A 25,413-nucleotide genomic window follows, 5' to 3' on the forward strand; every position below is an offset into this window, starting at 1 on the left:
ATTTTGTGCAGAATTTGGGTTCTGTTGCGATAGCTCGCCGAAGCGAGCATGAAGCCTCGCCTAGTGTGGAGGTTCCGAAGTGGATATTGAAGTGGACTTCGTGTAAGCCCAAACTCAGCATAATGTTCGATTTAGAGGTGAGTTCCTTTAGTTAGTAAACCCACCTTTGGGTAGTAAATTATTCCATTAGAATGCTAATATGTGATTATGAATTATTAGAATATGTTGGCATGATTGTATCAATGCTAGATTCCCATTATTTTGTTCTAAAATTTCTTATGTTATTGTGCAATACTACATTAGTCTTAAAGTTGGCATGATTGTATCAATGCATGATGACAGTAGTCATTACGTTATTTTAGTGTCATTTTTCATGATGTTTTGAGTTCACGAGCAAGCTTAAACAACAAAGAAAGCAAGAAAAATAGAATCTTTATTTTATGTTATTTAATTTTATGCAATCAAATCAAATCTACTGCCTAGTGGAAACAAAATAATTTATACATCCTAAATATTTACCATATTGCTGAATTGAGATTAACACAGTCCTCGTGGGATCGATATTTTTACTACTTCGATAGTATTTGGTGCACTTGTCAAACGTCTATCAATGCAAAAGGAGCTTAGTAATCACACTCAATGTGAGTTGTTAGTAAGTTTGAATTTTTGGAGAATGAATTGGAATTATAGTTAGGAAATTGAGAAATGATTATGGAATTATACTTTGATTAATTGTTGTTGATGTATTTTGAATGGTAATTGTTGATATAAGTGATTACACTTGAATTCATGATTTTGAGACGAAATTTGTATGTTCTTTACTGACTCGTATATACCGATGTGTAATCCATAATCGAGTAATAATTGGATTTTTGGATTCCTCATTCAATTCCTTATAGTTTGGACACAAATTTCGTATGATTCGGATTAGAAACGAATTCGGAAAATGTAATTGAAGTTGGTAAAATCCTGCTGGAATTTGGTTACGGGTTTTGGGACAGAGCTCCACTAAAATTGTAATAACTTTCTCTCTGTAACTCCGAATCAGGTGGTTCTTTTTGCTATGGTTAGCTAACAAAATTTCCGTCGTTTTGGCACCATTTTTACAAATTTTAGTCAAGTATTGAGGTCTGGAGACAACTTTGAAGTAAGGGACCATATGCAGATTTTGTGCAGAATTTTGGGTTATGTTGCGATAGCTCGCCGAAGCGAGCATGAAGCCTCGCCTAGTGTGGAGGTTCCGAAGTGGATATTGAAGTGGACTTCGTGTAAGCCCAAACTCAGCATAATGTTCGATTTAGAAGTGAGTTCCTTTAGTTAGTAAACCCACCTTTGGGTAGTAAATTATTCCGTTAGAATGCTAATATGTGATTTTGAATTATTAGAATATGTTGGCATGATTGTATCAATGCTAGATTCCCATTATTTTGTTCTAAAATTTCTTATGTTATTGTGCAATACTACTTTAGTCTTAAAGTTGACATGATGGTATCAATGCATGATGACAGTAGTCATTACGTTATTTTAGTGTCATTTTTCATGATGTTTTGAGTTCACAAGCAAGCTTAAACAACAAGGAAAGCAAGAAAAATAGAAGATTTTGAAGAAACAGTTGTGTTGATGTTTTTATTGAGTCTGTAACAATTTTAGACAGCCTGGTGGTGTGAAAAGCAGAAATTCTGGAAGTGCTTAAAATAGACAATCGTGGCGCGATTTTGTAACCAGAATGAAGGTTTGGTTCTGCCATTGAATTCGTGGTATGATTTCTGGTGGCGTGGCGCGATTTTGGACGCAGAAAAACTTGGCTATTTAAGCTGAAGCGAATTCCAGAAACAGAAACAAGGTTTACGATTTGAGAAGAGAAAAGTGCGATTTTGAGACCTAAAGACGGCTAGAAGGGCGATTTTTTCAACCTTCTATCAGTTCATGTATGTTTTGATTCCACTATTGATTATTCTATTTGTAAACTCAATTATGAGTAGCTAAATCTCTTAGAGATTAGGTCTGAGATGATTCTTTGTAACCCTAATTGATCCATGTTGTTGTGAAACTCTATTTATTGCTAATGACAACCTAGTTTTTATTCAATTCAATTGTTCTTAATGCTTTTTATATCATGATCAAATATAAACATGATTTAGTGAGAATGAATGACTACTGACCATAGCTTTCTACTTAGACCTAATTGAATTGTTCTAATAAACAGGGTTAGTCTAGGAATGGATAATCGTTTGTTAGTGATATTAGGTTAACGTGCTTAAACCTTCAAAGATTATTAGACCACCTAAGGGATTAGGGGTTGTAGTTTGAGAAGAGGGTCCTAACTCAAGGGATTGATTAGGACTATTTTGTTAACTATCGTGGAACTAGAAAATCATTCATAAGAATAGGTGCAGTATACCAATTAGGGAAACATAGGTGATTCGAAAGACCTGATCTCATCTCTCTCTTATTTTCTAACCGAATCTTTATTTTATGTTATTTAATTTTATGCAATCAAATCAAATCTACTGCCTAGTGGAAACAAAATAATTTATACATCCTAAATATTTACCTTATTGCTGAATTGAGATTAACACAGTACTTGTGGGATCGATATTTTTACTACTTCGATAGTATTTGGTGGACTTGTCAAACGTCTATCAATGCAAAAGGAGCTTAGTAATCACACTCAATGTGAGTTGTTAGTAAGTTTGAATTTTTGGAGAATGAATTGGAATTATAGTTTGGAAATTGAGAAATGATTATGGAATTATACTTTGATTAATTGTTGTTGATGTATTTTGAATGGTAATTGTTGATATAAGTGATTACACTTGAATTCATGATTTTGAGACGAAATTTGTATGTTCTTTACTGACTCGTATATACCGATGTGTAATCCATAATCGAGTAATAATTGGATTTTTGGATTCCTCATTCAATTCCTTATAGTTTGGACACAAATTTCGTATGATTCGGATTAGAAACGAATTCGGAAAATGTAATTGAAGTTGGTAAAATCCTGCTGGAATTTGGTTACGGGTTTTGGGACAGAGCTCCACTAAAATTGTAATAACTTTCTCTCTGTAACTCCGAATCAGGTGGTTCTTTTTGCTATGGTTAGCTAACAAAATTTCCGTCGTTTTGGCACCATTTTTACAAATTTTAGTCAAGTATTGAGGTCTGGAGACAACTTTGAAGTAAGGGACCATATGCAGATTTTGTGCAGAATTTTGGGTTATGTTGCGATAGCTCGCCGAAGCGAGCATGAAGCCTCGCCTAGTGTGGAGGTTCCGAAGTGGATATTGAAGTGGACTTCGTGTAAGCCCAAACTCAGCATAATGTTCGATTTAGAAGTGAGTTCCTTTAGTTAGTAAACCCACCTTTGGGTAGTAAATTATTCCGTTAGAATGCTAATATGTGATTATGAATTATTAGAATATGTTGGCATGATTGTATCAATGCTAGATTCCCATTATTTTGTTCTAAAATTTCTTATGTTATTGTGCAATACTACTTTAGTCTTAAAGTTGACATGATGGTATCAATGCATGATGACAGTAGTCATTACGTTATTTTAGTGTCATTTTTCATGATGTTTTGAGTTCACAAGCAAGCTTAAACAACAAGGAAAGCAAGAAAAATAGAAGATTTTGAAGAAACAGTTGTGTTGATGTTTTTATTGAGTCTGTAACAATTTTAGACAGCCTGGTGGTGTGAAAAGCAGAAATTCTGGAAGTGCTTAAAATAGACAATCGTGGCGCGATTTTGTAACCAGAATGAAGGTTTGGTTCTGCCATTGAATTCGTGGTATGATTTCTGGTGGCGTGGCGCGATTTTGGACGCAGAAAAACTTGGCTATTTAAGCTGAAGCGAATTCCAGAAACAGAAACAAGGTTTACGATTTGAGAAGAGAAAAGTGCGATTTTGAGACCTAAAGACGGCTAGAAGGGCGATTTTTTCAACCTTCTATCAGTTCATGTATGTTTTGATTCCACTATTGATTATTCTATTTGTAAACTCAATTATGAGTAGCTAAATCTCTTAGAGATTAGGTCTGAGATGATTCTTTGTAACCCTAATTGATCCATGTTGTTGTGAAACTCTATTTATTGCTAATGACAACCTAGTTTTTATTCAATTCAATTGTTCTTAATGCTTTTTATATCATGATCAAATATAAACATGATTTAGTGAGAATGAATGACTACTGACCATAGCTTTCTACTTAGACCTAATTGAATTGTTCTAATAAACAGGGTTAGTCTAGGAATGGATAATCGTTTGTTAGTGATATTAGGTTAACGTGCTTAAACCTTCAAAGATTATTAGACCACCTAAGGGATTAGGGGTTGTAGTTTGAGAAGAGGGTCCTAACTCAAGGGATTGATTAGGACTATTTTGTTAACTATCGTGGAACTAGAAAATCATTCATAAGAATAGGTGCAGTATACCAATTAGGGAAACATAGGTGATTCGAAAGACCTGATCTCATCTCTCTCTTATTTTCTAACCGAATCTTTATTTTATGTTATTTAATTTTATGCAATCAAATCAAATCTACTGCCTAGTGGAAACAAAATAATTTATACATCCTAAATATTTACCTTATTGCTGAATTGAGATTAACACAGTACTTGTGGGATCGATATTTTTACTACTTCGATAGTATTTGGTGGACTTGTCAAACGTCTATCAATGCAAAAGGAGCTTAGTAATCACACTCAATGTGAGTTGTTAGTAAGTTTGAATTTTTGGAGAATGAATTGGAATTATAGTTTGGAAATTGAGAAATGATTATGGAATTATACTTTGATTAATTGTTGTTGATGTATTTTGAATGGTAATTGTTGATATAAGTGATTACACTTGAATTCATGATTTTGAGACGAAATTTGTATGTTCTTTACTGACTCGTATATACCGATGTGTAATCCATAATCGAGTAATAATTGGATTTTTGGATTCCTCATTCAATTCCTTATAGTTTGGACACAAATTTTGTATGATTCGGATTAGAAACGAATTCGGAAAATGTAATTGAAGTTGGTAAAATCCTGCTGGAATTTGGTTACGGGTTTTGGGACATAGCTCCACTAAAATGGTAATAACTTTTTCTCTGTAACTCCGAATCAGGTGGTTCTTTTTGCTATGGTTAGCTAACAAAATTTCCGTCGTTTTGCCAGCATTTTTACAAATTTTAGTCAAGTATTGAGGTCTGGAGACAACTTTGAAGTAAGGGACCATATGCAGATTTTGTGCAGAATTTTGGGTTCTGTTGCGATAGCTCGCCGAAGCGAGCATGAAGCCTCGCCTAGTGTGGAGGTTCCGAAGTGGATATTGAAGTGGACTTCGTGTAAGCCCAAACTCAGCATAATGTTCGATTTAGAAGTGAGTTCCTTTAGTTAGTAAACCCACCTTTGGGTAGTAAATTATTCCATTAGAATGCTAATATGTGATTATGAATTATTAGAATATGTTGGCATGATTGTATCAATGCTAGATTCCCATTATTTTGTTCTAAAATTTCTTATGTTATTGTGCAATACTACTTTAGTCTTAAAGTTGGCATGATTGTATCAATGCATGATGACAGTAGTCATTACGTTATTTTAGTGTCATTTTTCATGATGTTTTGAGTTCACAAGCAAGCTTAAACAACAAGGAAAGCAAGAAAAATAGAAGATTTTGAAGAAACAGTTGTGTTGATGTTTTTATTGAGTCTGTAACAATTTTAGACAGCCTGGTGGTGTGAAAAGCAGAAATTCTGGAAGTGCTTAAAATAGACAATCGTGGCGCGATTTTGTAACCAGAATGAAGGTTTGGTTCTGCCATTGAATTCGTGGTATGATTTCTGGTGGCGTGGCGCGATTTTGGACGCAGAAAAACTTGGCTATTTAAGCTGAAGCGAATTCCAGAAACAGAAACAAGGTTTACGATTTGAGAAGAGAAAAGTGCGATTTTGAGACCTAAAGACGGCTAGAAGGGCGATTTTTTCAACCTTCTATCAGTTCATGTATGTTTTGATTCCACTATTGATTATTCTATTTGTAAACTCAATTATGAGTAGCTAAATCTCTTAGAGATTAGGTCTGAGATGATTCTTTGTAACCCTAATTGATCCATGTTGTTGTGAAACTCTATTTATTGCTAATGACAACCTAGTTTTTATTCAATTCAATTGTTCTTAATGCTTTTTATATCATGATCAAATATAAACATGATTTAGTGAGAATGAATGACTACTGACCATAGCTTTCTACTTAGACCTAATTGAATTGTTCTAATAAACAGGGTTAGTCTAGGAATGGATAATCGTTTGTTAGTGATATTAGGTTAACGTGCTTAAACCTTCAAAGATTATTAGACCACCTAAGGGATTAGGGGTTGTAGTTTGAGAAGAGGGTCCTAACTCAAGGGATTGATTAGGACTATTTTGTTAACTATCGTGGAACTAGAAAATCATTCATAAGAATAGGTGCAGTATACCAATTAGGGAAACATAGGTGATTCGAAAGACCTGATCTCATCTCTCTCTTATTTTCTAACCGAATCTTTATTTTATGTTATTTAATTTTATGCAATCAAATCAAATCTACTGCCTAGTGGAAACAAAATAATTTATACATCCTAAATATTTACCTTATTGCTGAATTGAGATTAACACAGTACTTGTGGGATCGATATTTTTACTACTTCGATAGTATTTGGTGGACTTGTCAAACGTCTATCAATGCAAAAGGAGCTTAGTAATCACACTCAATGTGAGTTGTTAGTAAGTTTGAATTTTTGGAGAATGAATTGGAATTATAGTTTGGAAATTGAGAAATGATTATGGAATTATACTTTGATTAATTGTTGTTGATGTATTTTGAATGGTAATTGTTGATATAAGTGATTACACTTGAATTCATGATTTTGAGACGAAATTTGTATGTTCTTTACTGACTCGTATATACCGATGTGTAATCCATAATCGAGTAATAATTGGATTTTTGGATTCCTCATTCAATTCCTTATAGTTTGGACACAAATTTCGTATGATTCGGATTAGAAACGAATTCGGAAAATGTAATTGAAGTTGGTAAAATCCTGCTGGAATTTGGTTACGGGTTTTGGGACATAGCTCCACTAAAATGGTAATAACTTTTTCTCTGTAACTCCGAATCAGGTGGTTCTTTTTGCTATGGTTAGCTAACAAAATTTCCGTCATTTTGGCAGCATTTTTACAAATTTTAGTCAAGTATTGAGGTCTGGAGACAACTTTGAAGTAAGGGACCATATGCAGATTTTGTGCAGAATTTTGGGTTCTGTTGCGATAGCTCGCCGAAGCGAGCATGAAGCCTCGCCTAGTGTGGAGGTTCCGAAGTGGATATTGAAGTGGACTTCGTGTAAGCCCAAACTCAGCATAATGTTCGATTTAGAAGTGAGTTCCTTTAGTTAGTAAACCCACCTTTGGGTAGTAAATTATTCCATTAGAATGCTAATATGTGATTATGAATTATTAGAATATGTTGGCATGATTGTATCAATGCTAGATTCCCATTATTTTGTTCTAAAATTTCTTATGTTATTGTGCAATACTACTTTAGTCTTAAAGTTGGCATGATTGTATCAATGCATGATGACAGTAGTCATTACGTTATTTTAGTGTCATTTTTCATGATGTTTTGAGTTCACAAGCAAGCTTAAACAACAAGGAAAGCAAGAAAAATAGAAGATTTTGAAGAAACAGTTGTGTTGATGTTTTTATTGAGTCTGTAACAATTTTAGACAGCCTGGTGGTGTGAAAAGCAAAAATTCTGGAAGTGCTTAAAATAGACAATCGTGGCGCGATTTTGTAACCAGAATGAAGGTTTGGTTCTGCCATTGAATTCGTGGTATGATTTCTGGTGGCGTGGCGCGATTTTGGACGCACAAAAACTTGGCTATTTAAGCTGAAGCGAATTCCAGAAACAGAAACAAGGTTTACGATTTGAGAAGAGAAAAGTGCAATTTTGAGACCTAAAGACGGCTAGGAGGGCGATTTTTTCAACCTTCTATCAGTTCATGTATGTTTTGATTCCACTATTGATTATTCTATTTGTAAACTCAATTATGAGTAGCTAAATCTCTTAGAGATTAGGTCTGAGATGATTCTTTGTAACCCTAATTGATCCATGTTGTTGTGAAACTCTATTTATTGTGAATGACAATCTAGTTTTTATTCAATTCAATTGTTCTTAATGCTTTTTATATCATGATCAAATATAAACATGATTTAGTGAGAATGAATGACTACTGACCATAGCTTTCTACTTAGACCTAATTGAATTGTTCTAATAAACAGGGTTAGTCTAGGAATGGATAATCGTTTGTTAGTGATATTAGGTTAACGTGCTTAAACCTTCAAAGATTATTAGACCACCTAAGGAATTAGGGGTTGTAGTTTGAGAAGAGGGTCCTAACTCAAGGGATTGATTAGGACTATTTTGTTAACTATCGTGGAACTAGAAAATCATTCATAAGAATAGGTGCGGTATACCAATTAGGGAAACATAGGTGATTCGAAAGACCTGATCTCATCTCTCTCTTATTTTCTAACCGAATCATTATTTTATGTTATTTAATTTTATGCAATCAAATCAAATCTACTGCCTAGTGGAAACAAAATAATTTATACATCCTAAATATTTACCTTATTGCTGAATTGAGATTAACACAGTCCTTGTGGGATCGATATTTTTACTACTTCGATAGTATTTGGTGCACTTGTCAAACGTCTATCAATGCAAAAGGAGCTTAGTAATCACACTCAATGTGAGTTGTTAGTAAGTTTGAATTTTTGGAGAATGAATTGGAATTATAGTTTGGAAATTGAGAAATGATTATGGAATTATACTTTGATTAATTGTTGTTGATGTATTTTGAATGGTAATTGTTGATATAAGTGATTACACTTGAATTCATGATTTTGAGACGAAATTTGTATGTTCTTTACTGACTCGTATATACCGATGTGTAATCCATAATCGAGTAATAATTGGATTTTTGGATTCCTCATTCAATTCCTTATAGTTTGGACACAAATTTCGTATGATTCGGATTAGAAACGAATTCGGAAAATGTAATTGAAGTTGGTAAAATCCTGCTGGAATTTGGTTACGGGTTTTGGGACATAGCTCCACTAAAATGGTAATAACTTTTTCTCTGTAACTCCGAATCAGGTGGTTCTTTTTGCTATGGTTAGCTAACAAAATTTCCGTCATTTTGGCAGCATTTTTACAAATTTTAGTCAAGTATTGAGGTCTGGAGACAACTTTGAAGTAAGGGACCATATGCAGATTTTGTGCAGAATTTTGGGTTCTGTTGCGATAGCTCGCCGAAGCGAGCATGAAGCCTCGCCTAGTGTGGAGGTTCCGAAGTGGATATTGAAGTGGACTTCGTGTAAGCCCAAACTCAGCATAATGTTCGATTTAGAAGTGAGTTCCTTTAGTTAGTAAACCCACCTTTGGGTAGTAAATTATTCCATTAGAATGCTAATATGTGATTATGAATTATTAGAATATGTTGGCATGATTGTATCAATGCTAGATTCCCATTATTTTGTTCTAAAATTTCTTATGTTATTGTGCAATACTACTTTAGTCTTAAAGTTGGCATGATTGTATCAATGCATGATGACAGTAGTCATTACGTTATTTTAGTGTCATTTTTCATGATGTTTTGAGTTCACAAGCAAGCTTAAACAACAAGGAAAGCAAGAAAAATAGAAGATTTTGAAGAAACAGTTGTGTTGATGTTTTTATTGAGTCTGTAACAATTTTAGACAGCCTGGTGGTGTGAAAAGCAAAAATTCTGGAAGTGCTTAAAATAGACAATCGTGGCGCGATTTTGTAACCAGAATGAAGGTTTGGTTCTGCCATTGAATTCGTGGTATGATTTCTGGTGGCGTGGCGCGATTTTGGACGCAGAAAAACTTGGCTATTTAAGCTGAAGCGAATTCCAGAAACAGAAACAAGGTTTACGATTTGAGAAGAGAAAAGTGCGATTTTGAGACCTAAAGACGGCTAGGAGGGCGATTTTTTCAACCTTCTATCAGTTCATGTATGTTTTGATTCCACTATTGATTATTCTATTTGTAAACTCAATTATGAGTAGCTAAATCTCTTAGAGATTAGGTCTGAGATGATTCTTTGTAACCCTAATTGATCCATGTTGTTGTGAAACTCTATTTATTGTGAATGACAATCTAGTTTTTATTCAATTCAATTGTTCTTAATGCTTTTTATATCATGATCAAATATAAACATGATTTAGTGAGAATGAATGACTACTGACCATAGCTTTCTACTTAGACCTAATTGAATTGTTCTAATAAACAGGGTTAGTCTAGGAATGGATAATCGTTTGTTAGTGATATTAGGTTAACGTGCTTAAACCTTCAAAGATTATTAGACCACCTAAGGAATTAGGGGTTGTAGTTTGAGAAGAGGGTCCTAACTCAAGGGATTGATTAGGACTATTTTGTTAACTATCGTGGAACTAGAAAATCATTCATAAGAATAGGTGCGGTATACCAATTAGGGAAACATAGGTGATTCGAAAGACCTGATCTCATCTCTCTCTTATTTTCTAACCGAATCTTTATTTTATGTTATTTAATTTTATGCAATCAAATCAAATCTACTGCCTAGTGGAAACAAAATAATTTATACATCCTAAATATTTACCTTATTGCTGAATTGAGATTAACACAGTCCTTGTGGGATCGATATTTTTACTACTTCGATAGTATTTGGTGCACTTGTCAAACGTCTATCAATGCAAAAGGAGCTTAGTAATCACACTCAATGTGAGTTGTTAGTAAGTTTGAATTTTTGGAGAATGAATTGGAATTATAGTTTGGAAATTGAGAAATGATTATGGAATTATACTTTGATTAATTGTTGTTGATGTATTTTGAATGGTAATTGTTGATATAAGTGATTACACTTGAATTCATGATTTTGAGACGAAATTTGTATGTTCTTTACTGACTCGTATATACCGATGTGTAATCCATAATCGAGTAATAATTGGATTTTTGGATTCCTCATTCAATTCCTTATAGTTTGGACACAAATTTCGTATGATTCGGATTAGAAACGAATTAGGAAAATGTAATTGAAGTTGGTAAAATCCTGCTGGAATTTGGTTACGGGTTTTGGGACATAGCTCCACTAAAATGGTAATAACTTTCTCTCTGTAACTCCGAATGAGGTGGTTCTTTTTGCTATGGTTAGCTAACAAAATTTCCGTCGTTTTGGCACCATTTTTACAAATTTTAGTCAAGTATTGAGGTCTGGAGACAACTTTGAAGTAAGGGACCATATGCAGATTTTGTGCAGAATTTTGGGTTCTGTTGCGATAGCTCGCCGAAGCGAGCATGAAGCCTCGCCTAGTGTGGAGGTTCCGAAGTGGATATTGAAGTGGACTTCGTGTAAGCCCAAACTCAGCATAATGTTCGATTTAGAAGTGAGTTCCTTTAGTTAGTAAACCCACCTTTGGGTAGTAAATTATTCCATTAGAATGCTAATATGTGATTATGAATTATTAGAATATGTTGGCATGATTGTATCAATGCTAGATTCCCATTATTTTGTTCTAAAATTTCTTATGTTATTGTGCAATACTACTTTAGTCTTAAAGTTGGCATGATTGTATCAATGCATGATGACAGTAGTCATTACGTTATTTTAGTGTCATTTTTCATGATGTTTTGAGTTCACAAGCAAGCTTAAACAACAAGGAAAGCAAGAAAAATAGAAGATTTTGAAGAAACAGTTGTGTTGATGTTTTTATTGAGTCTGTAACAATTTTAGACAGCCTGGTGGTGTGAAAAGCAAAAATTCTGGAAGTGCTTAAAATAGACAATCGTGGCGCGATTTTGTAACCAGAATGAAGGTTTGGTTCTGCCATTGAATTCGTGGTATGATTTCTGGTGGCGTGGCGCGATTTTGGACGCAGAAAAACTTGGCTATTTAAGCTGAAGCGAATTCCAGAAACAGAAACAAGGTTTACGATTTGAGAAGAGAAAAGTGCGATTTTGAGACCTAAAGACGGCTAGGAGGGCGATTTTTTCAACCTTCTATCAGTTCATGTATGTTTTGATTCCACTATTGATTATTCTATTTGTAAACTCAATTATGAGTAGCTAAATCTCTTAGAGATTAGGTCTGAGATGATTCTTTGTAACCCTAATTGATCCATGTTGTTGTGAAACTCTATTTATTGTGAATGACAATCTAGTTTTTATTCAATTCAATTGTTCTTAATGCTTTTTATATCATGATCAAATATAAACATGATTTAGTGAGAATGAATGACTACTGACCATAGCTTTCTACTTAGACCTAATTGAATTGTTCTAATAAACAGGGTTAGTCTAGGAATGGATAATCGTTTGTTAGTGATATTAGGTTAACGTGCTTAAACCTTCAAAGATTATTAGACCACCTAAGGAATTAGGGGTTGTAGTTTGAGAAGAGGGTCCTAACTCAAGGGATTGATTAGGACTATTTTGTTAACTATCGTGGAACTAGAAAATCATTCATAAGAATAGGTGCAGTATACCAATTAGGGAAACATAGGTGATTCGAAAGACCTGATCTCATCTCTCTCTTATTTTCTAACCGAATCTTTATTTTATGTTATTTAATTTTATGCAATCAAATCAAATCTACTGCCTAGTGGAAACAAAATAATTTATACATCCTAAATATTTACCTTATTGCTGAATTGAGATTAACACAGTCCTTGTGGGATCGATATTTTTACTACTTCGATAGTATTTGGTGCACTTGTCAAACGTCTATCAATGCAAAAGGAGCTTAGTAATCACACTCAATGTGAGTTGTTAGTAAGTTTGAATTTTTGGAGAATGAATTGGAATTATAGTTTGGAAATTGAGAAATGATTATGGAATTATACTTTGATTAATTGTTGTTGATGTATTTTGAATGGTAATTGTTGATATAAGTGATTACACTTGAATTCATGATTTTGAGACGAAATTTGTATGTTCTTTACTGACTCGTATATACCGATGTGTAATCCATAATCGAGTAATAATTGGATTTTTGGATTCCTCATTCAATTCCTTATAGTTTGGACACAAATTTCGTATGATTCGGATTAGAAACGAATTAGGAAAATGTAATTGAAGTTGGTAAAATCCTGCTGGAATTTGGTTACGGGTTTTGGGACATAGCTCCACTAAAATGGTAATAACTTTCTCTCTGTAACTCCGAATGAGGTGGTTCTTTTTGCTATGGTTAGCTAACAAAATTTCCGTCGTTTTGGCAGCATTTTTACAAATTTTAGTCAAGTATTGAGGTCTGGAGACAACTTTGAAGTAAGGGACCATATGCAGATTTTGTGCAGAATTTTGGGTTCTGTTACGATAGCTCGCCGAAGCGAGCATGAAGCCTCGCCTAGTGTGGAGGTTCCGAAGTGGATATTGAAGTGGACTTCGTGTAAGCCCAAACTCAGCATAATGTTCGATTTAGAAGTGAGTTCCTTTAGTTAGTAAACCCACCTTTGGGTAGTAAATTATTCCATTAGAATGCTAATATGTGATTATGAATTATTAGAATATGTTGGCATGATTGTATCAATGCTAGATTCCTATTATTTTGTTCTAAAATTTCTTATGTTATTGTGCAATACTACTTTAGTCTTAAAGTTGGCATGATTGTATCAATGCATGATGACAGTAGTCATTACGTTATTTTAGTGTCATTTTTCATGATGTTTTGAGTTCACAAGCAAGCTTAAACAACAAGAAAAGCAAGAAAAATAGAAGATTTTGAAGAAACAGTTGTGTTGATGTTTTTATTGAGTCTGTAACAATTTTAGACAGCCTGGTGGTGTGAAAAGCAAAAATTCTGGAAGTGCTTAAAATAGACAATCGTGGCGCGATTTTGTAACCAGAATGAAGGTTTGGTTCTGCCATTGAATTCGTGGTATGATTTCTGGTGGCGTGGCGCGATTTTGGACGCAGAAAAACTTGGCTATTTAAGCTGAAGCGAATTCCAGAAACAGAAACAAGGTTTACGATTTGAGAAGAGAAAAGTGCGATTTTGAGACCTAAAGACGGCTAGGAGGGCGATTTTTTCAACCTTCTATCAGTTCATGTATGTTTTGATTCCACTATTGATTATTCTATTTGTAAACTCAATTATGAGTAGCTAAATCTCTTAGAGATTAGGTCTGAGATGATTCTTTGTAACCCTAATTGATCCATGTTGTTGTGAAACTCTATTTATTGTGAATGACAATCTAGTTTTTATTCAATTCAATTGTTCTTAATGCTTTTTATATCATGATCAAATATAAACATGATTTAGTGAGAATGAATGACTACTGACCATAGCTTTCTACTTAGACCTAATTGAATTGTTCTAATAAACAGGGTTAGTCTAGGAATGGATAATCGTTTGTTAGTGATATTAGGTTAACGTGCTTAAACCTTCAAAGATTATTAGACCACCTAAGGAATTAGGGGTTGTAGTTTGAGAAGAGGGTCCTAACTCAAGGGATTGATTAGGACTATTTTGTTAACTATCGTGGAACTAGAAGATCATTCATAAGAATAGGTGCAGTATACCAATTAGGGAAACATAGGTGATTCGAAAGACCTGATCTCATCTCTCTCTTATTTTCTAACCGAATCTTTATTTTATGTTATTTAATTTTATGCAATCAAATCAAATCTACTGCCTAGTGGAAACAAAATAATTTATACATCCTAAATATTTACCTTATTGCTGAATTGAGATTAACACAGTCCTTGTGGGATCGATATTTTTACTACTTCGATAGTATTTGGTGCACTTGTCAAACGTCTATCAATGCAAAAGGAGCTTAGTAATCACACTCAATGTGAGTTGTTAGTAAGTTTGAATTTTTGGAGAATGAATTGGAATTATAGTTTGGAAATTGAGAAATGATTATGGAATTATACTTTGATTAATTGTTGTTGATGTATTTTGAATGGTAATTGTTGATATAAGTGATTACACTTGAATTCATGATTTTGAGACGAAATTTGTATGTTCTTTACTGACTCGTATATACCGATGTGTAATCCATAATCGAGTAATAATTGGATTTTTGGATTCCTCATTCAATTCCTTATAGTTTGGACACAAATTTCGTATGATTCGGATTAGAAACGAATTAGGAAAATGTAATTGAAGTTGGTAAAATCCTGCTGGAATTTGGTTACGGGTTTTGGGACATAGCTCCACTAAAATGGTAATAACTTTCTCTCTGTAACTCCGAATGAGGTGGTTCTTTTTGCTATGGTTAGCTAACAAAATTTCCGTCGTTTTGGCAGCATTTTTACAAATTTTAGTCAAGTATTGAGGTCTGGAGACAACTTTGAAGTAAGGGACCATATGCAGATTTTGTGCAGAATTTTGGGTTCTGTTACGATAGCTCGCCGAAGCGAGCATGAAGCCTCGCCTAGTGTGGAGGTTCCGAAGTGGATATTGAAGTGGACTTCGTGTAAGCCCAAACTCAGCATAATGTTCGATTTAGAAGTGAGTTCCTTTAGTTAGTAAACCCACCTTTGGGTAGTAAATTATTCCATTAGAATGCTAATATGTGATTATGAATTATTAGAATATGTTGGCATGATTGTATCAATGCTAGATTCCTATTATTTTGTTCTAAAATTTCTTATGTTATTGTGCAATACTACTTTAGTCTTAAAGTTGGCATGATTGTATCAATGCATGATGACAGTAGTCATTACGTTATTTTAGTGTCATTTTTCATGATGTTTTGAGTTCACAAGCAAGCTTAAACAACAAGAAAAGCAAGAAAAATAGAAGATTTTGAAGAAACAGTTGTGTTGATGTTTTTATTGAGTCTGTAACAATTTTAGACAGCCTGGTGGTGTGAAAAGCAAAAATTCTGGAAGTGCTTAAAATAGACAATCGTGGCGCGATTTTGTAACCAGAATGAAGGTTTGGTTCTGCCATTGAATTCGTGGTATGATTTCTGGTGGCGTGGCGCGATTTTGGACGCAGAAAAACTTGGCTATTTAAGCTGAAGCGAATTCCAGAAACAGAAACAAGGTTTACGATTTGAGAAGAGAAAAGTGCGATTTTGAGACCTAAAGACGGCTAGGAGGGCGATTTTTTCAACCTTCTATCAGTTCATGTATGTTTTGATTCCACTATTGATTATTCTATTTGTAAACTCAATTATGAGTAGCTAAATCTCTTAGAGATTAGGTCTGAGATGATTCTTTGTAACCCTAATTGATCCATGTTGTTGTGAAACTCTATTTATTGTGAATGACAATCTAGTTTTTATTCAATTCAATTGTTCTTAATGCTTTTTATATCATGATCAAATATAAACATGATTTAGTGAGAATGAATGACTACTGACCATAGCTTTCTACTTAGACCTAATTGAATTGTTCTAATAAACAGGGTTAGTCTAGGAATGGATAATCGTTTGTTAGTGATATTAGGTTAACGTGCTTAAACCTTCAAAGATTATTAGACCACCTAAGGAATTAGGGGTTGTAGTTTGAGAAGAGGGTCCTAACTCAAGGGATTGATTAGGACTATTTTGTTAACTATCGTGGAACTAGAAGATCATTCATAAGAATAGGTGCAGTATACCAATTAGGGAAACATAGGTGATTCGAAAGACCTGATCTCATCTCTCTCTTATTTTCTAACCGAATCTTTATTTTATGTTATTTAATTTTATGCAATCAAATCAAATCTACTGCCTAGTGGAAACAAAATAATTTATACATCCTAAATATTTACCTTATTGCTGAATTGAGATTAACACAGTCCTTGTGGGATCGATATTTTTACTACTTCGATAGTATTTGGTGCACTTGTCAAACGTCTATCAATGCAAAAGGAGCTTAGTAATCACACTCAATGTGAGTTGTTAGTAAGTTTGAATTTTTGGAGAATGAATTGGAATTATAGTTTGGAAATTGAGAAATGATTATGGAATTATACTTTGATTAATTGTTGTTGATGTATTTTGAATGGTAATTGTTGATATAAGTGATTACACTTGAATTCATGATTTTGAGACGAAATTTGTATGTTCTTTACTGACTCGTATATACCGATGTGTAATCCATAATCGAGTAATAATTGGATTTTTGGATTCCTCATTCAATTCCTTATAGTTTGGACACAAATTTCGTATGATTCGGATTAGAAACGAATTAGGAAAATGTAATTGAAGTTGGTAAAATCCTGCTGGAATTTGGTTACGGGTTTTGGGACATAGCTCCACTAAAATGGTAATAACTTTCTCTCTGTAACTCCGAATGAGGTGGTTCTTTTTGCTATGGTTAGCTAACAAAATTTCCGTCGTTTTGGCAGCATTTTTACAAATTTTAGTCAAGTATTGAGGTCTGGAGACAACTTTGAAGTAAGGGACCATATGCAGATTTTGTGCAGAATTTTGGGTTCTGTTACGATAGCTCGCCGAAGCGAGCATGAAGCCTCGCCTAGTGTGGAGGTTCCGAAGTGGATATTGAAGTGGACTTCGTGTAAGCCCAAACTCAGCATAATGTTCGATTTAGAAGTGAGTTCCTTTAGTTAGTAAACCCACCTTTGGGTAGTAAATTATTCCATTAGAATGCTAATATGTGATTATGAATTATTAGAATATGTTGGCATGATTGTATCAATGCTAGATTCCTATTATTTTGTTCTAAAATTTCTTATGTTATTGTGCAATACTACTTTAGTCTTAAAGTTGGCATGATTGTATCAATGCATGATGACAGTAGTCATTACGTTATTTTAGTGTCATTTTTCATGATGTTTTGAGTTCACAAGCAAGCTTAAACAACAAGAAAAGCAAGAAAAATAGAAGATTTTGAAGAAACAGTTGTGTTGATGTTTTTATTGAGTCTGTAACAATTTTAGACAGCCTGGTGGTGTGAAAAGCAAAAATTCTGGAAGTGCTTAAAATAGACAATCGTGGCGCGATTTTGTAACCAGAATGAAGGTTTGGTTCTGCCATTGAATTCGTGGTATGATTTCTGGTGGCGTGGCGCGATTTTGGACGCAGAAAAACTTGGCTATTTAAGCTGAAGCGAATTCCAGAAACAGAAACAAGGTTTACGATTTGAGAAGAGAAAAGTGCGATTTTGAGACCTAAAGACGGCTAGGAGGGCGATTTTTTCAACCTTCTATCAGTTCATGTATGTTTTGATTCCACTATTGATTATTCTATTTGTAAACTCAATTATGAGTAGCTAAATCTCTTAGAGATTAGGTCTGAGATGATTCTTTGTAACCCTAATTGATCCATGTTGTTGTGAAACTCTATTTATTGTGAATGACAATCTAGTTTTTATTCAATTCAATTGTTCTTAATGCTTTTTATATCATGATCAAATATAAACATGATTTAGTGAGAATGAATGACTACTGACCATAGCTTTCTACTTAGACCTAATTGAATTGTTCTAATAAACAGGGTTAGTCTAGGAATGGATAATCGTTTGTTAGTGATATTAGGTTAACGTGCTTAAACCTTCAAAGATTATTAGACCACCTAAGGAATTAGGGGTTGTAGTTTGAGAAGAGGGTCCTAACTCAAGGGATTGATTAGGACTATTTTGTTAACTATCGTGGAACTAGAAGATCATTCATAAGAATAGGTGCAGTATACCAATTAGGGAAACATAGGTGATTCGAAAGACCTGATCTCATCTCTCTCTTATTTTCTAACCGAATCTTTATTTTATGTTATTTAATTTTATGCAATCAAATCAAATCTACTGCCTAGTGGAAACAAAATAATTTATACATCCTAAATATTTACCTTATTGCTGAATTGAGATTAACACAGTCCTTGTGGGATCGATATTTTTACTACTTCGATAGTATTTGGTGCACTTGTCAAACGTCTATCAATGCAAAAGGAGCTTAGTAATCACACTCAATGTGAGTTGTTAGTAAGTTTGAATTTTTGGAGAATGAATTGGAATTATAGTTTGGAAATTGAGAAATGATTATGGAATTATACTTTGATTAATTGTTGTTGATGTATTTTGAATGGTAATTGTTGATATAAGTGATTACACTTGAATTCATGATTTTGAGACGAAATTTGTATGTTCTTTACTGACTCGTATATACCGATGTGTAATCCATAATCGAGTAATAATTGGATTTTTGGATTCCTCATTCAATTCCTTATAGTTTGGACACAAATTTCGTATGATTCGGATTAGAAACGAATTCGGAAAATGTAATTGAAGTTGGTAAAATCCTGCTGGAAGTTGGTTACGGGTTTTGGGACATAGCTCCACTAAAATGGTAATAACTTTCTCTCTGTAACTCCGAATCAGGTGGTTCTTTTTGCTATGGTTAGCTAACAAAATTTCCGTCGTTTTGGCACCATTTTTACAAATTTTAGTCAAGTATTGAGGTCTGGAGACAACTTTGAAGTAAGGGACCATATGCAGATTTTGTGCAGAATTTTGGGTTCTGTTGCGATAGCTCGCCGAAGCGAGCATGAAGCCTCGCCTAGTGTGGAGGTTCCGAAGTGGATATTGAAGTGGACTTCGTGTAAGCCCAAACTCAGCATAATGTTCGATTTAGAAGTGAGTTCCTTTAGTTAGTAAACCCACCTTTGGGTAGTAAATTATTCCATTAGAATGCTAATATGTGATTATGAATTATTAGAATATGTTGGCATGATTGTATCAATGCTAGATTCCTATTATTTTGTTCTAAAATTTCTTATGTTATTGTGCAATACTACTTTAGTCTTAAAGTTGGCATGATTGTATCAATGCATGATGACAGTAGTCATTACGTTATTTTAGTGTCATTTTTCATGATGTTTTGAGTTCACAAGCAAGCTTAAACAACAAGGAAAGCAAGAAAAATAGAAGATTTTGAAGAAACAGTTGTGTTGATGTTTTTATTGAGTCTGTAACAATTTTAGACAGCCTGGTGGTGTGAAAAGCAGAAATTCTGGAAGTGCTTAAAATAGACAATCGTGGCGCGATTTTGTAACCAGAATGAAGGTTTGGTTCTGCCATTGAATTCGTGGTATGATTTCTGGTGGCGTGGCGCGATTTTGGACGCAGAAAAACTTGGCTATTTAAGCTGAAGCGAATTCCAGAAACAGAAACAAGGTTTACGATTTGAGAAGAGAAAAGTGCGATTTTGAGACCTAAAGACGGCTAGGAGGGCGATTTTTTCAACCTTCTATCAGTTCATGTATGTTTTGATTCCACTATTGATTATTCTATTTGTAAACTCAATTATGAGTAGCTAAATCTCTTAGAGATTAGGTCTGAGATGATTCTTTGTAACCCTAATTGATCCATGTTGTTGTGAAACTCTATTTATTGTGAATGACAATCTAGTTTTTATTCAATTCAATTGTTCTTAATGCTTTTTATATCATGATCAAATATAAACATGATTTAGTGAGAATGAATGACTACTGACCATAGCTTTCTACTTAGACCTAATTGAATTGTTCTAATAAACAGGGTTAGTCTAGGAATGGATAATCGTTTGTTAGTGATATTAGGTTAACGTGCTTAAACCTTCAAAGATTATTAGACCACCTAAGGAATTAGGGGTTGTAGTTTGAGAAGAGGGTCCTAACTCAAGGGATTGATTAGGACTATTTTGTTAACTATCGTGGAACTAGAAAATCATTCATAAGAATAGGTGCAGTATACCAATTAGGGAAACATAGGTGATTCGAAAGACCTGATCTCATCTCTCTCTTATTTTCTAACCGAATCTTTATTTTATGTTATTTAATTTTATGCAATCAAATCAAATCTACTGCCTAGTGGAAACAAAATAATTTATACATCCTAAATATTTACCTTATTGCTGAATTGAGATTAACACAGTCCTTGTGGGATCGATATTTTTACTACTTCGATAGTATTTGGTGCACTTGTCAAACGTCTATCAATGCAAAAGGAGCTTAGTAATCACACTCAATGTGAGTTGTTAGTAAGTTTGAATTTTTGGAGAATGAATTGGAATTATAGTTTGGAAATTGAGAAATGATTATGGAATTATACTTTGATTAATTGTTGTTGATGTATTTTGAATGGTAATTGTTGATATAAGTGATTACACTTGAATTCATGATTTTGAGACGAAATTTGTATGTTCTTTACTGACTCGTATATACCGATGTGTAATCCATAATCGAGTAATAATTGGATTTTTGGATTCCTCATTCAATTCCTTATAGTTTGGACACAAATTTCGTATGATTCGGATTAGAAACGAATTCGGAAAATGTAATTGAAGTTGGTAAAATCCTGCTGGAAGTTGGTTACGGGTTTTGGGACATAGCTCCACTAAAATGGTAATAACTTTCTCTCTGTAACTCCGAATCAGGTGGTTCTTTTTGCTATGGTTAGCTAACAAAATTTTCGTCGTTTTGGCACCATTTTTACAAATTTTAGTCAAGTATTGAGGTCTGTAGACAACTTTGAAGTAAGGGACCATATGCAGATTTTGTGCAGAATTTTGGGTTCTGTTGCGATAGCTCGCCGAAGCGAGCATGAAGCCTCGCCTAGTGTGGAGGTTCCGAAGTGGATATTGAAGTGGACTTCGTGTAAGCCCAAACTCAGCATAATGTTCGATTTAGAAGTGAGTTCCTTTAGTTAGTAAACCCACCTTTGGGTAGTAAATTATTCCATTAGAATGCTAATATGTGATTATGAATTATTAGAATATGTTGGCATGATTGTATCAATGCTAGATTCCTATTATTTTGTTCTAAAATTTCTTATGTTATTGTGCAATACTACTTTAGTCTTAAAGTTGGCATGATTGTATCAATGCATGATGACAGTAGTCATTACGTTATTTTAGTGTCATTTTTCATGATGTTTTGAGTTCACAAGCAAGCTTAAACAACAAGGAAAGCAAGAAAAATAGAAGATTTTGAAGAAACAGTTGTGTTGATGTTTTTATTGAGTCTGTAACAATTTTAGACAGCCTGGTGGTGTGAAAAGCAGAAATTCTGGAAGTGCTTAAAATAGACAATCGTGGCGCGATTTTGTAACCAGAATGAAGGTTTGGTTCTGCCATTGAATTCGTGGTATGATTTCTGGTGGCGTGGCGCGATTTTGGACGCAGAAAAACTTGGCTATTTAAGCTGAAGCGAATTCCAGAAACAGAAACAAGGTTTACGATTTGAGAAGAGAAAAGTGCGATTTTGAGACCTAAAGACGGCTAGGAGGGCGATTTTTTCAACCTTCTATCAGTTCATGTATGTTTTGATTCCACTATTGATTATTCTATTTGTAAACTCAATTATGAGTAGCTAAATCTCTTAGAGATTAGGTCTGAGATGATTCTTTGTAACCCTAATTGATCCATGTTGTTGTGAAACTCTATTTATTGTGAATGACAATCTAGTTTTTATTCAATTCAATTGTTCTTAATGCTTTTTATATCATGATCAAATATAAACATGATTTAGTGAGAATGAATGACTACTGACCATAGCTTTCTACTTAGACCTAATTGAATTGTTCTAATAAACAGGGTTAGTCTAGGAATGGATAATCGTTTGTTAGTGATATTAGGTTAACGTGCTTAAACCTTCAAAGATTATTAGACCACCTAAGGAATTAGGGGTTGTAGTTTGAGAAGAGGGTCCTAACTCAAGGGATTGATTAGGACTATTTTGTTAACTATCGTGGAACTAGAAAATCATTCATAAGAATAGGTGCAGTATACCAATTAGGGAAACATAGGTGATTCGAAAGACCTGATCTCATCTCTCTCTTATTTTCTAACCGAATCTTTATTTTATGTTATTTAATTTTATGCAATCAAATCAAATCTACTGCCTAGTGGAAACAAAATAATTTATACATCCTAAATATTTACCTTATTGCTGAATTGAGATTAACACAGTCCTTGTGGGATCGATATTTTTACTACTTCGATAGTATTTGGTGCACTTGTCAAACGTCTATCAATGCAAAAGGAGCTTAGTAATCACACTCAATGTGAGTTGTTAGTAAGTTTGAATTTTTGGAGAATGAATTGGAATTATAGTTTGGAAATTGAGAAATGATTATGGAATTATACTTTGATTAATTGTTGTTGATGTATTTTGAATGGTAATTGTTGATATAAGTGATTACACTTGAATTCATGATTTTGAGACGAAATTTGTATGTTCTTTACTGACTCGTATATACCGATGTGTAATCCATAATCGAGTAATAATTGGATTTTTGGATTCCTCATTCAATTCCTTATAGTTTGGACACAAATTTCGTATGATTCGGATTAGAAACGAATTCGGAAAATGTAATTGAAGTTGGTAAAATCCTGCTGGAAGTTGGTTACGGGTTTTGGGACATAGCTCCACTAAAATGGTAATAACTTTCTCTCTGTAACTCCGAATCAGGTGGTTCTTTTTGCTATGGTTAGCTAACAAAATTTTCGTCGTTTTGGCACCATTTTTACAAATTTTAGTCAAGTATTGAGGTCTGTAGACAACTTTGAAGTAAGGGACCATATGCAGATTTTGTGCAGAATTTTGGGTTCTGTTGCGATAGCTCGCCGAAGCGAGCATGAAGCCTCGCCTAGTGTGGAGGTTCCGAAGTGGATATTGAAGTGGACTTCGTGTAAGCCCAAACTCAGCATAATGTTCGATTTAGAAGTGAGTTCCTTTAGTTAGTAAACCCACCTTTGGGTAGTAAATTATTCCATTAGAATGCTAATATGTGATTATGAATTATTAGAATATGTTGGCATGATTGTATCAATGCTAGATTCCTATTATTTTGTTCTAAAATTTCTTATGTTATTGTGCAATACTACTTTAGTCTTAAAGTTGGCATGATTGTATCAATGCATGATGACAGTAGTCATTACGTTATTTTAGTGTCATTTTTCATGATGTTTTGAGTTCACAAGCAAGCTTAAACAACAAGGAAAGCAAGAAAAATAGAAGATTTTGAAGAAACAGTTGTGTTGATGTTTTTATTGAGTCTGTAACAATTTTAGACAGCCTGGTGGTGTGAAAAGCAGAAATTCTGGAAGTGCTTAAAATAGACAATCGTGGCGCGATTTTGTAACCAGAATGAAGGTTTGGTTCTGCCATTGAATTCGTGGTATGATTTCTGGTGGCGTGGCGCGATTTTGGACGCAGAAAAACTTGGCTATTTAAGCTGAAGCGAATTCCAGAAACAGAAACAAGGTTTACGATTTGAGAAGAGAAAAGTGCGATTTTGAGACCTAAAGACGGCTAGGAGGGCGATTTTTTCAACCTTCTATCAGTTCATGTATGTTTTGATTCCACTATTGATTATTCTATTTGTAAACTCAATTATGAGTAGCTAAATCTCTTAGAGATTAGGTCTGAGATGATTCTTTGTAACCCTAATTGATCCATGTTGTTGTGAAACTCTATTTATTGTGAATGACAATCTAGTTTTTATTCAATTCAATTGTTCTTAATGCTTTTTATATCATGATCAAATATAAACATGATTTAGTGAGAATGAATGACTACTGACCATAGCTTTCTACTTAGACCTAATTGAATTGTTCTAATAAACAGGGTTAGTCTAGGAATGGATAATCGTTTGTTAGTGATATTAGGTTAACGTGCTTAAACCTTCAAAGATTATTAGACCACCTAAGGAATTAGGGGTTGTAGTTTGAGAAGAGGGTCCTAACTCAAGGGATTGATTAGGACTATTTTGTTAACTATCGTGGAACTAGAAAATCATTCATAAGAATAGGTGCAGTATACCAATTAGGGAAACATAGGTGATTCGAAAGACCTGATCTCATCTCTCTCTTATTTTCTAACCGAATCTTTATTTTATGTTATTTAATTTTATGCAATCAAATCAAATCTACTGCCTAGTGGAAACAAAATAATTTATACATCCTAAATATTTACCTTATTGCTGAATTGAGATTAACACAGTCCTTGTGGGATCGATATTTTTACTACTTCGATAGTATTTGGTGCACTTGTCAAACGTCTATCAATGCAAAAGGAGCTTAGTAATCACACTCAATGTGAGTTGTTAGTAAGTTTGAATTTTTGGAGAATGAATTGGAATTATAGTTTGGAAATTGAGAAATGATTATGGAATTATACTTTGATTAATTGTTGTTGATGTATTTTGAATGGTAATTGTTGATATAAGTGATTACACTTGAATTCATGATTTTGAGACGAAATTTGTATGTTCTTTACTGACTCGTATATACCGATGTGTAATCCATAATCGAGTAATAATTGGATTTTTGGATTCCTCATTCAATTCCTTATAGTTTGGACACAAATTTCGTATGATTCGGATTAGAAACGAATTCGGAAAATGTAATTGAAGTTGGTAAAATCCTGCTGGAAGTTGGTTACGGGTTT

The 25,413-nt window shown here is 33.8% G+C and overlaps 1 long non-coding RNA gene across 1 annotated transcript in view; it reads left to right on the top strand.

Moving 5' to 3' along the window:
• LOC146929823 (uncharacterized) overlaps window positions 1-25,413 on the top strand; it is a 68,165-nt gene continuing 42,752 nt past the window's right edge. Inside the window, exon 1 of the long non-coding RNA XR_015008295.1 lies at window positions 1-137. This is a non-coding gene — a long non-coding RNA (uncharacterized LOC146929823). The remainder of the gene's footprint in view (window positions 138-25,413) is intronic.

This window comes from Medicago sativa, chromosome 4 (genome assembly GCF_051527215.1).
Source record: "Medicago sativa cultivar Bolivia chromosome 4, Bolivia_mono, whole genome shotgun sequence".
Lineage (NCBI taxonomy): Eukaryota > Viridiplantae > Streptophyta > Magnoliopsida > Fabales > Fabaceae > Medicago > Medicago sativa.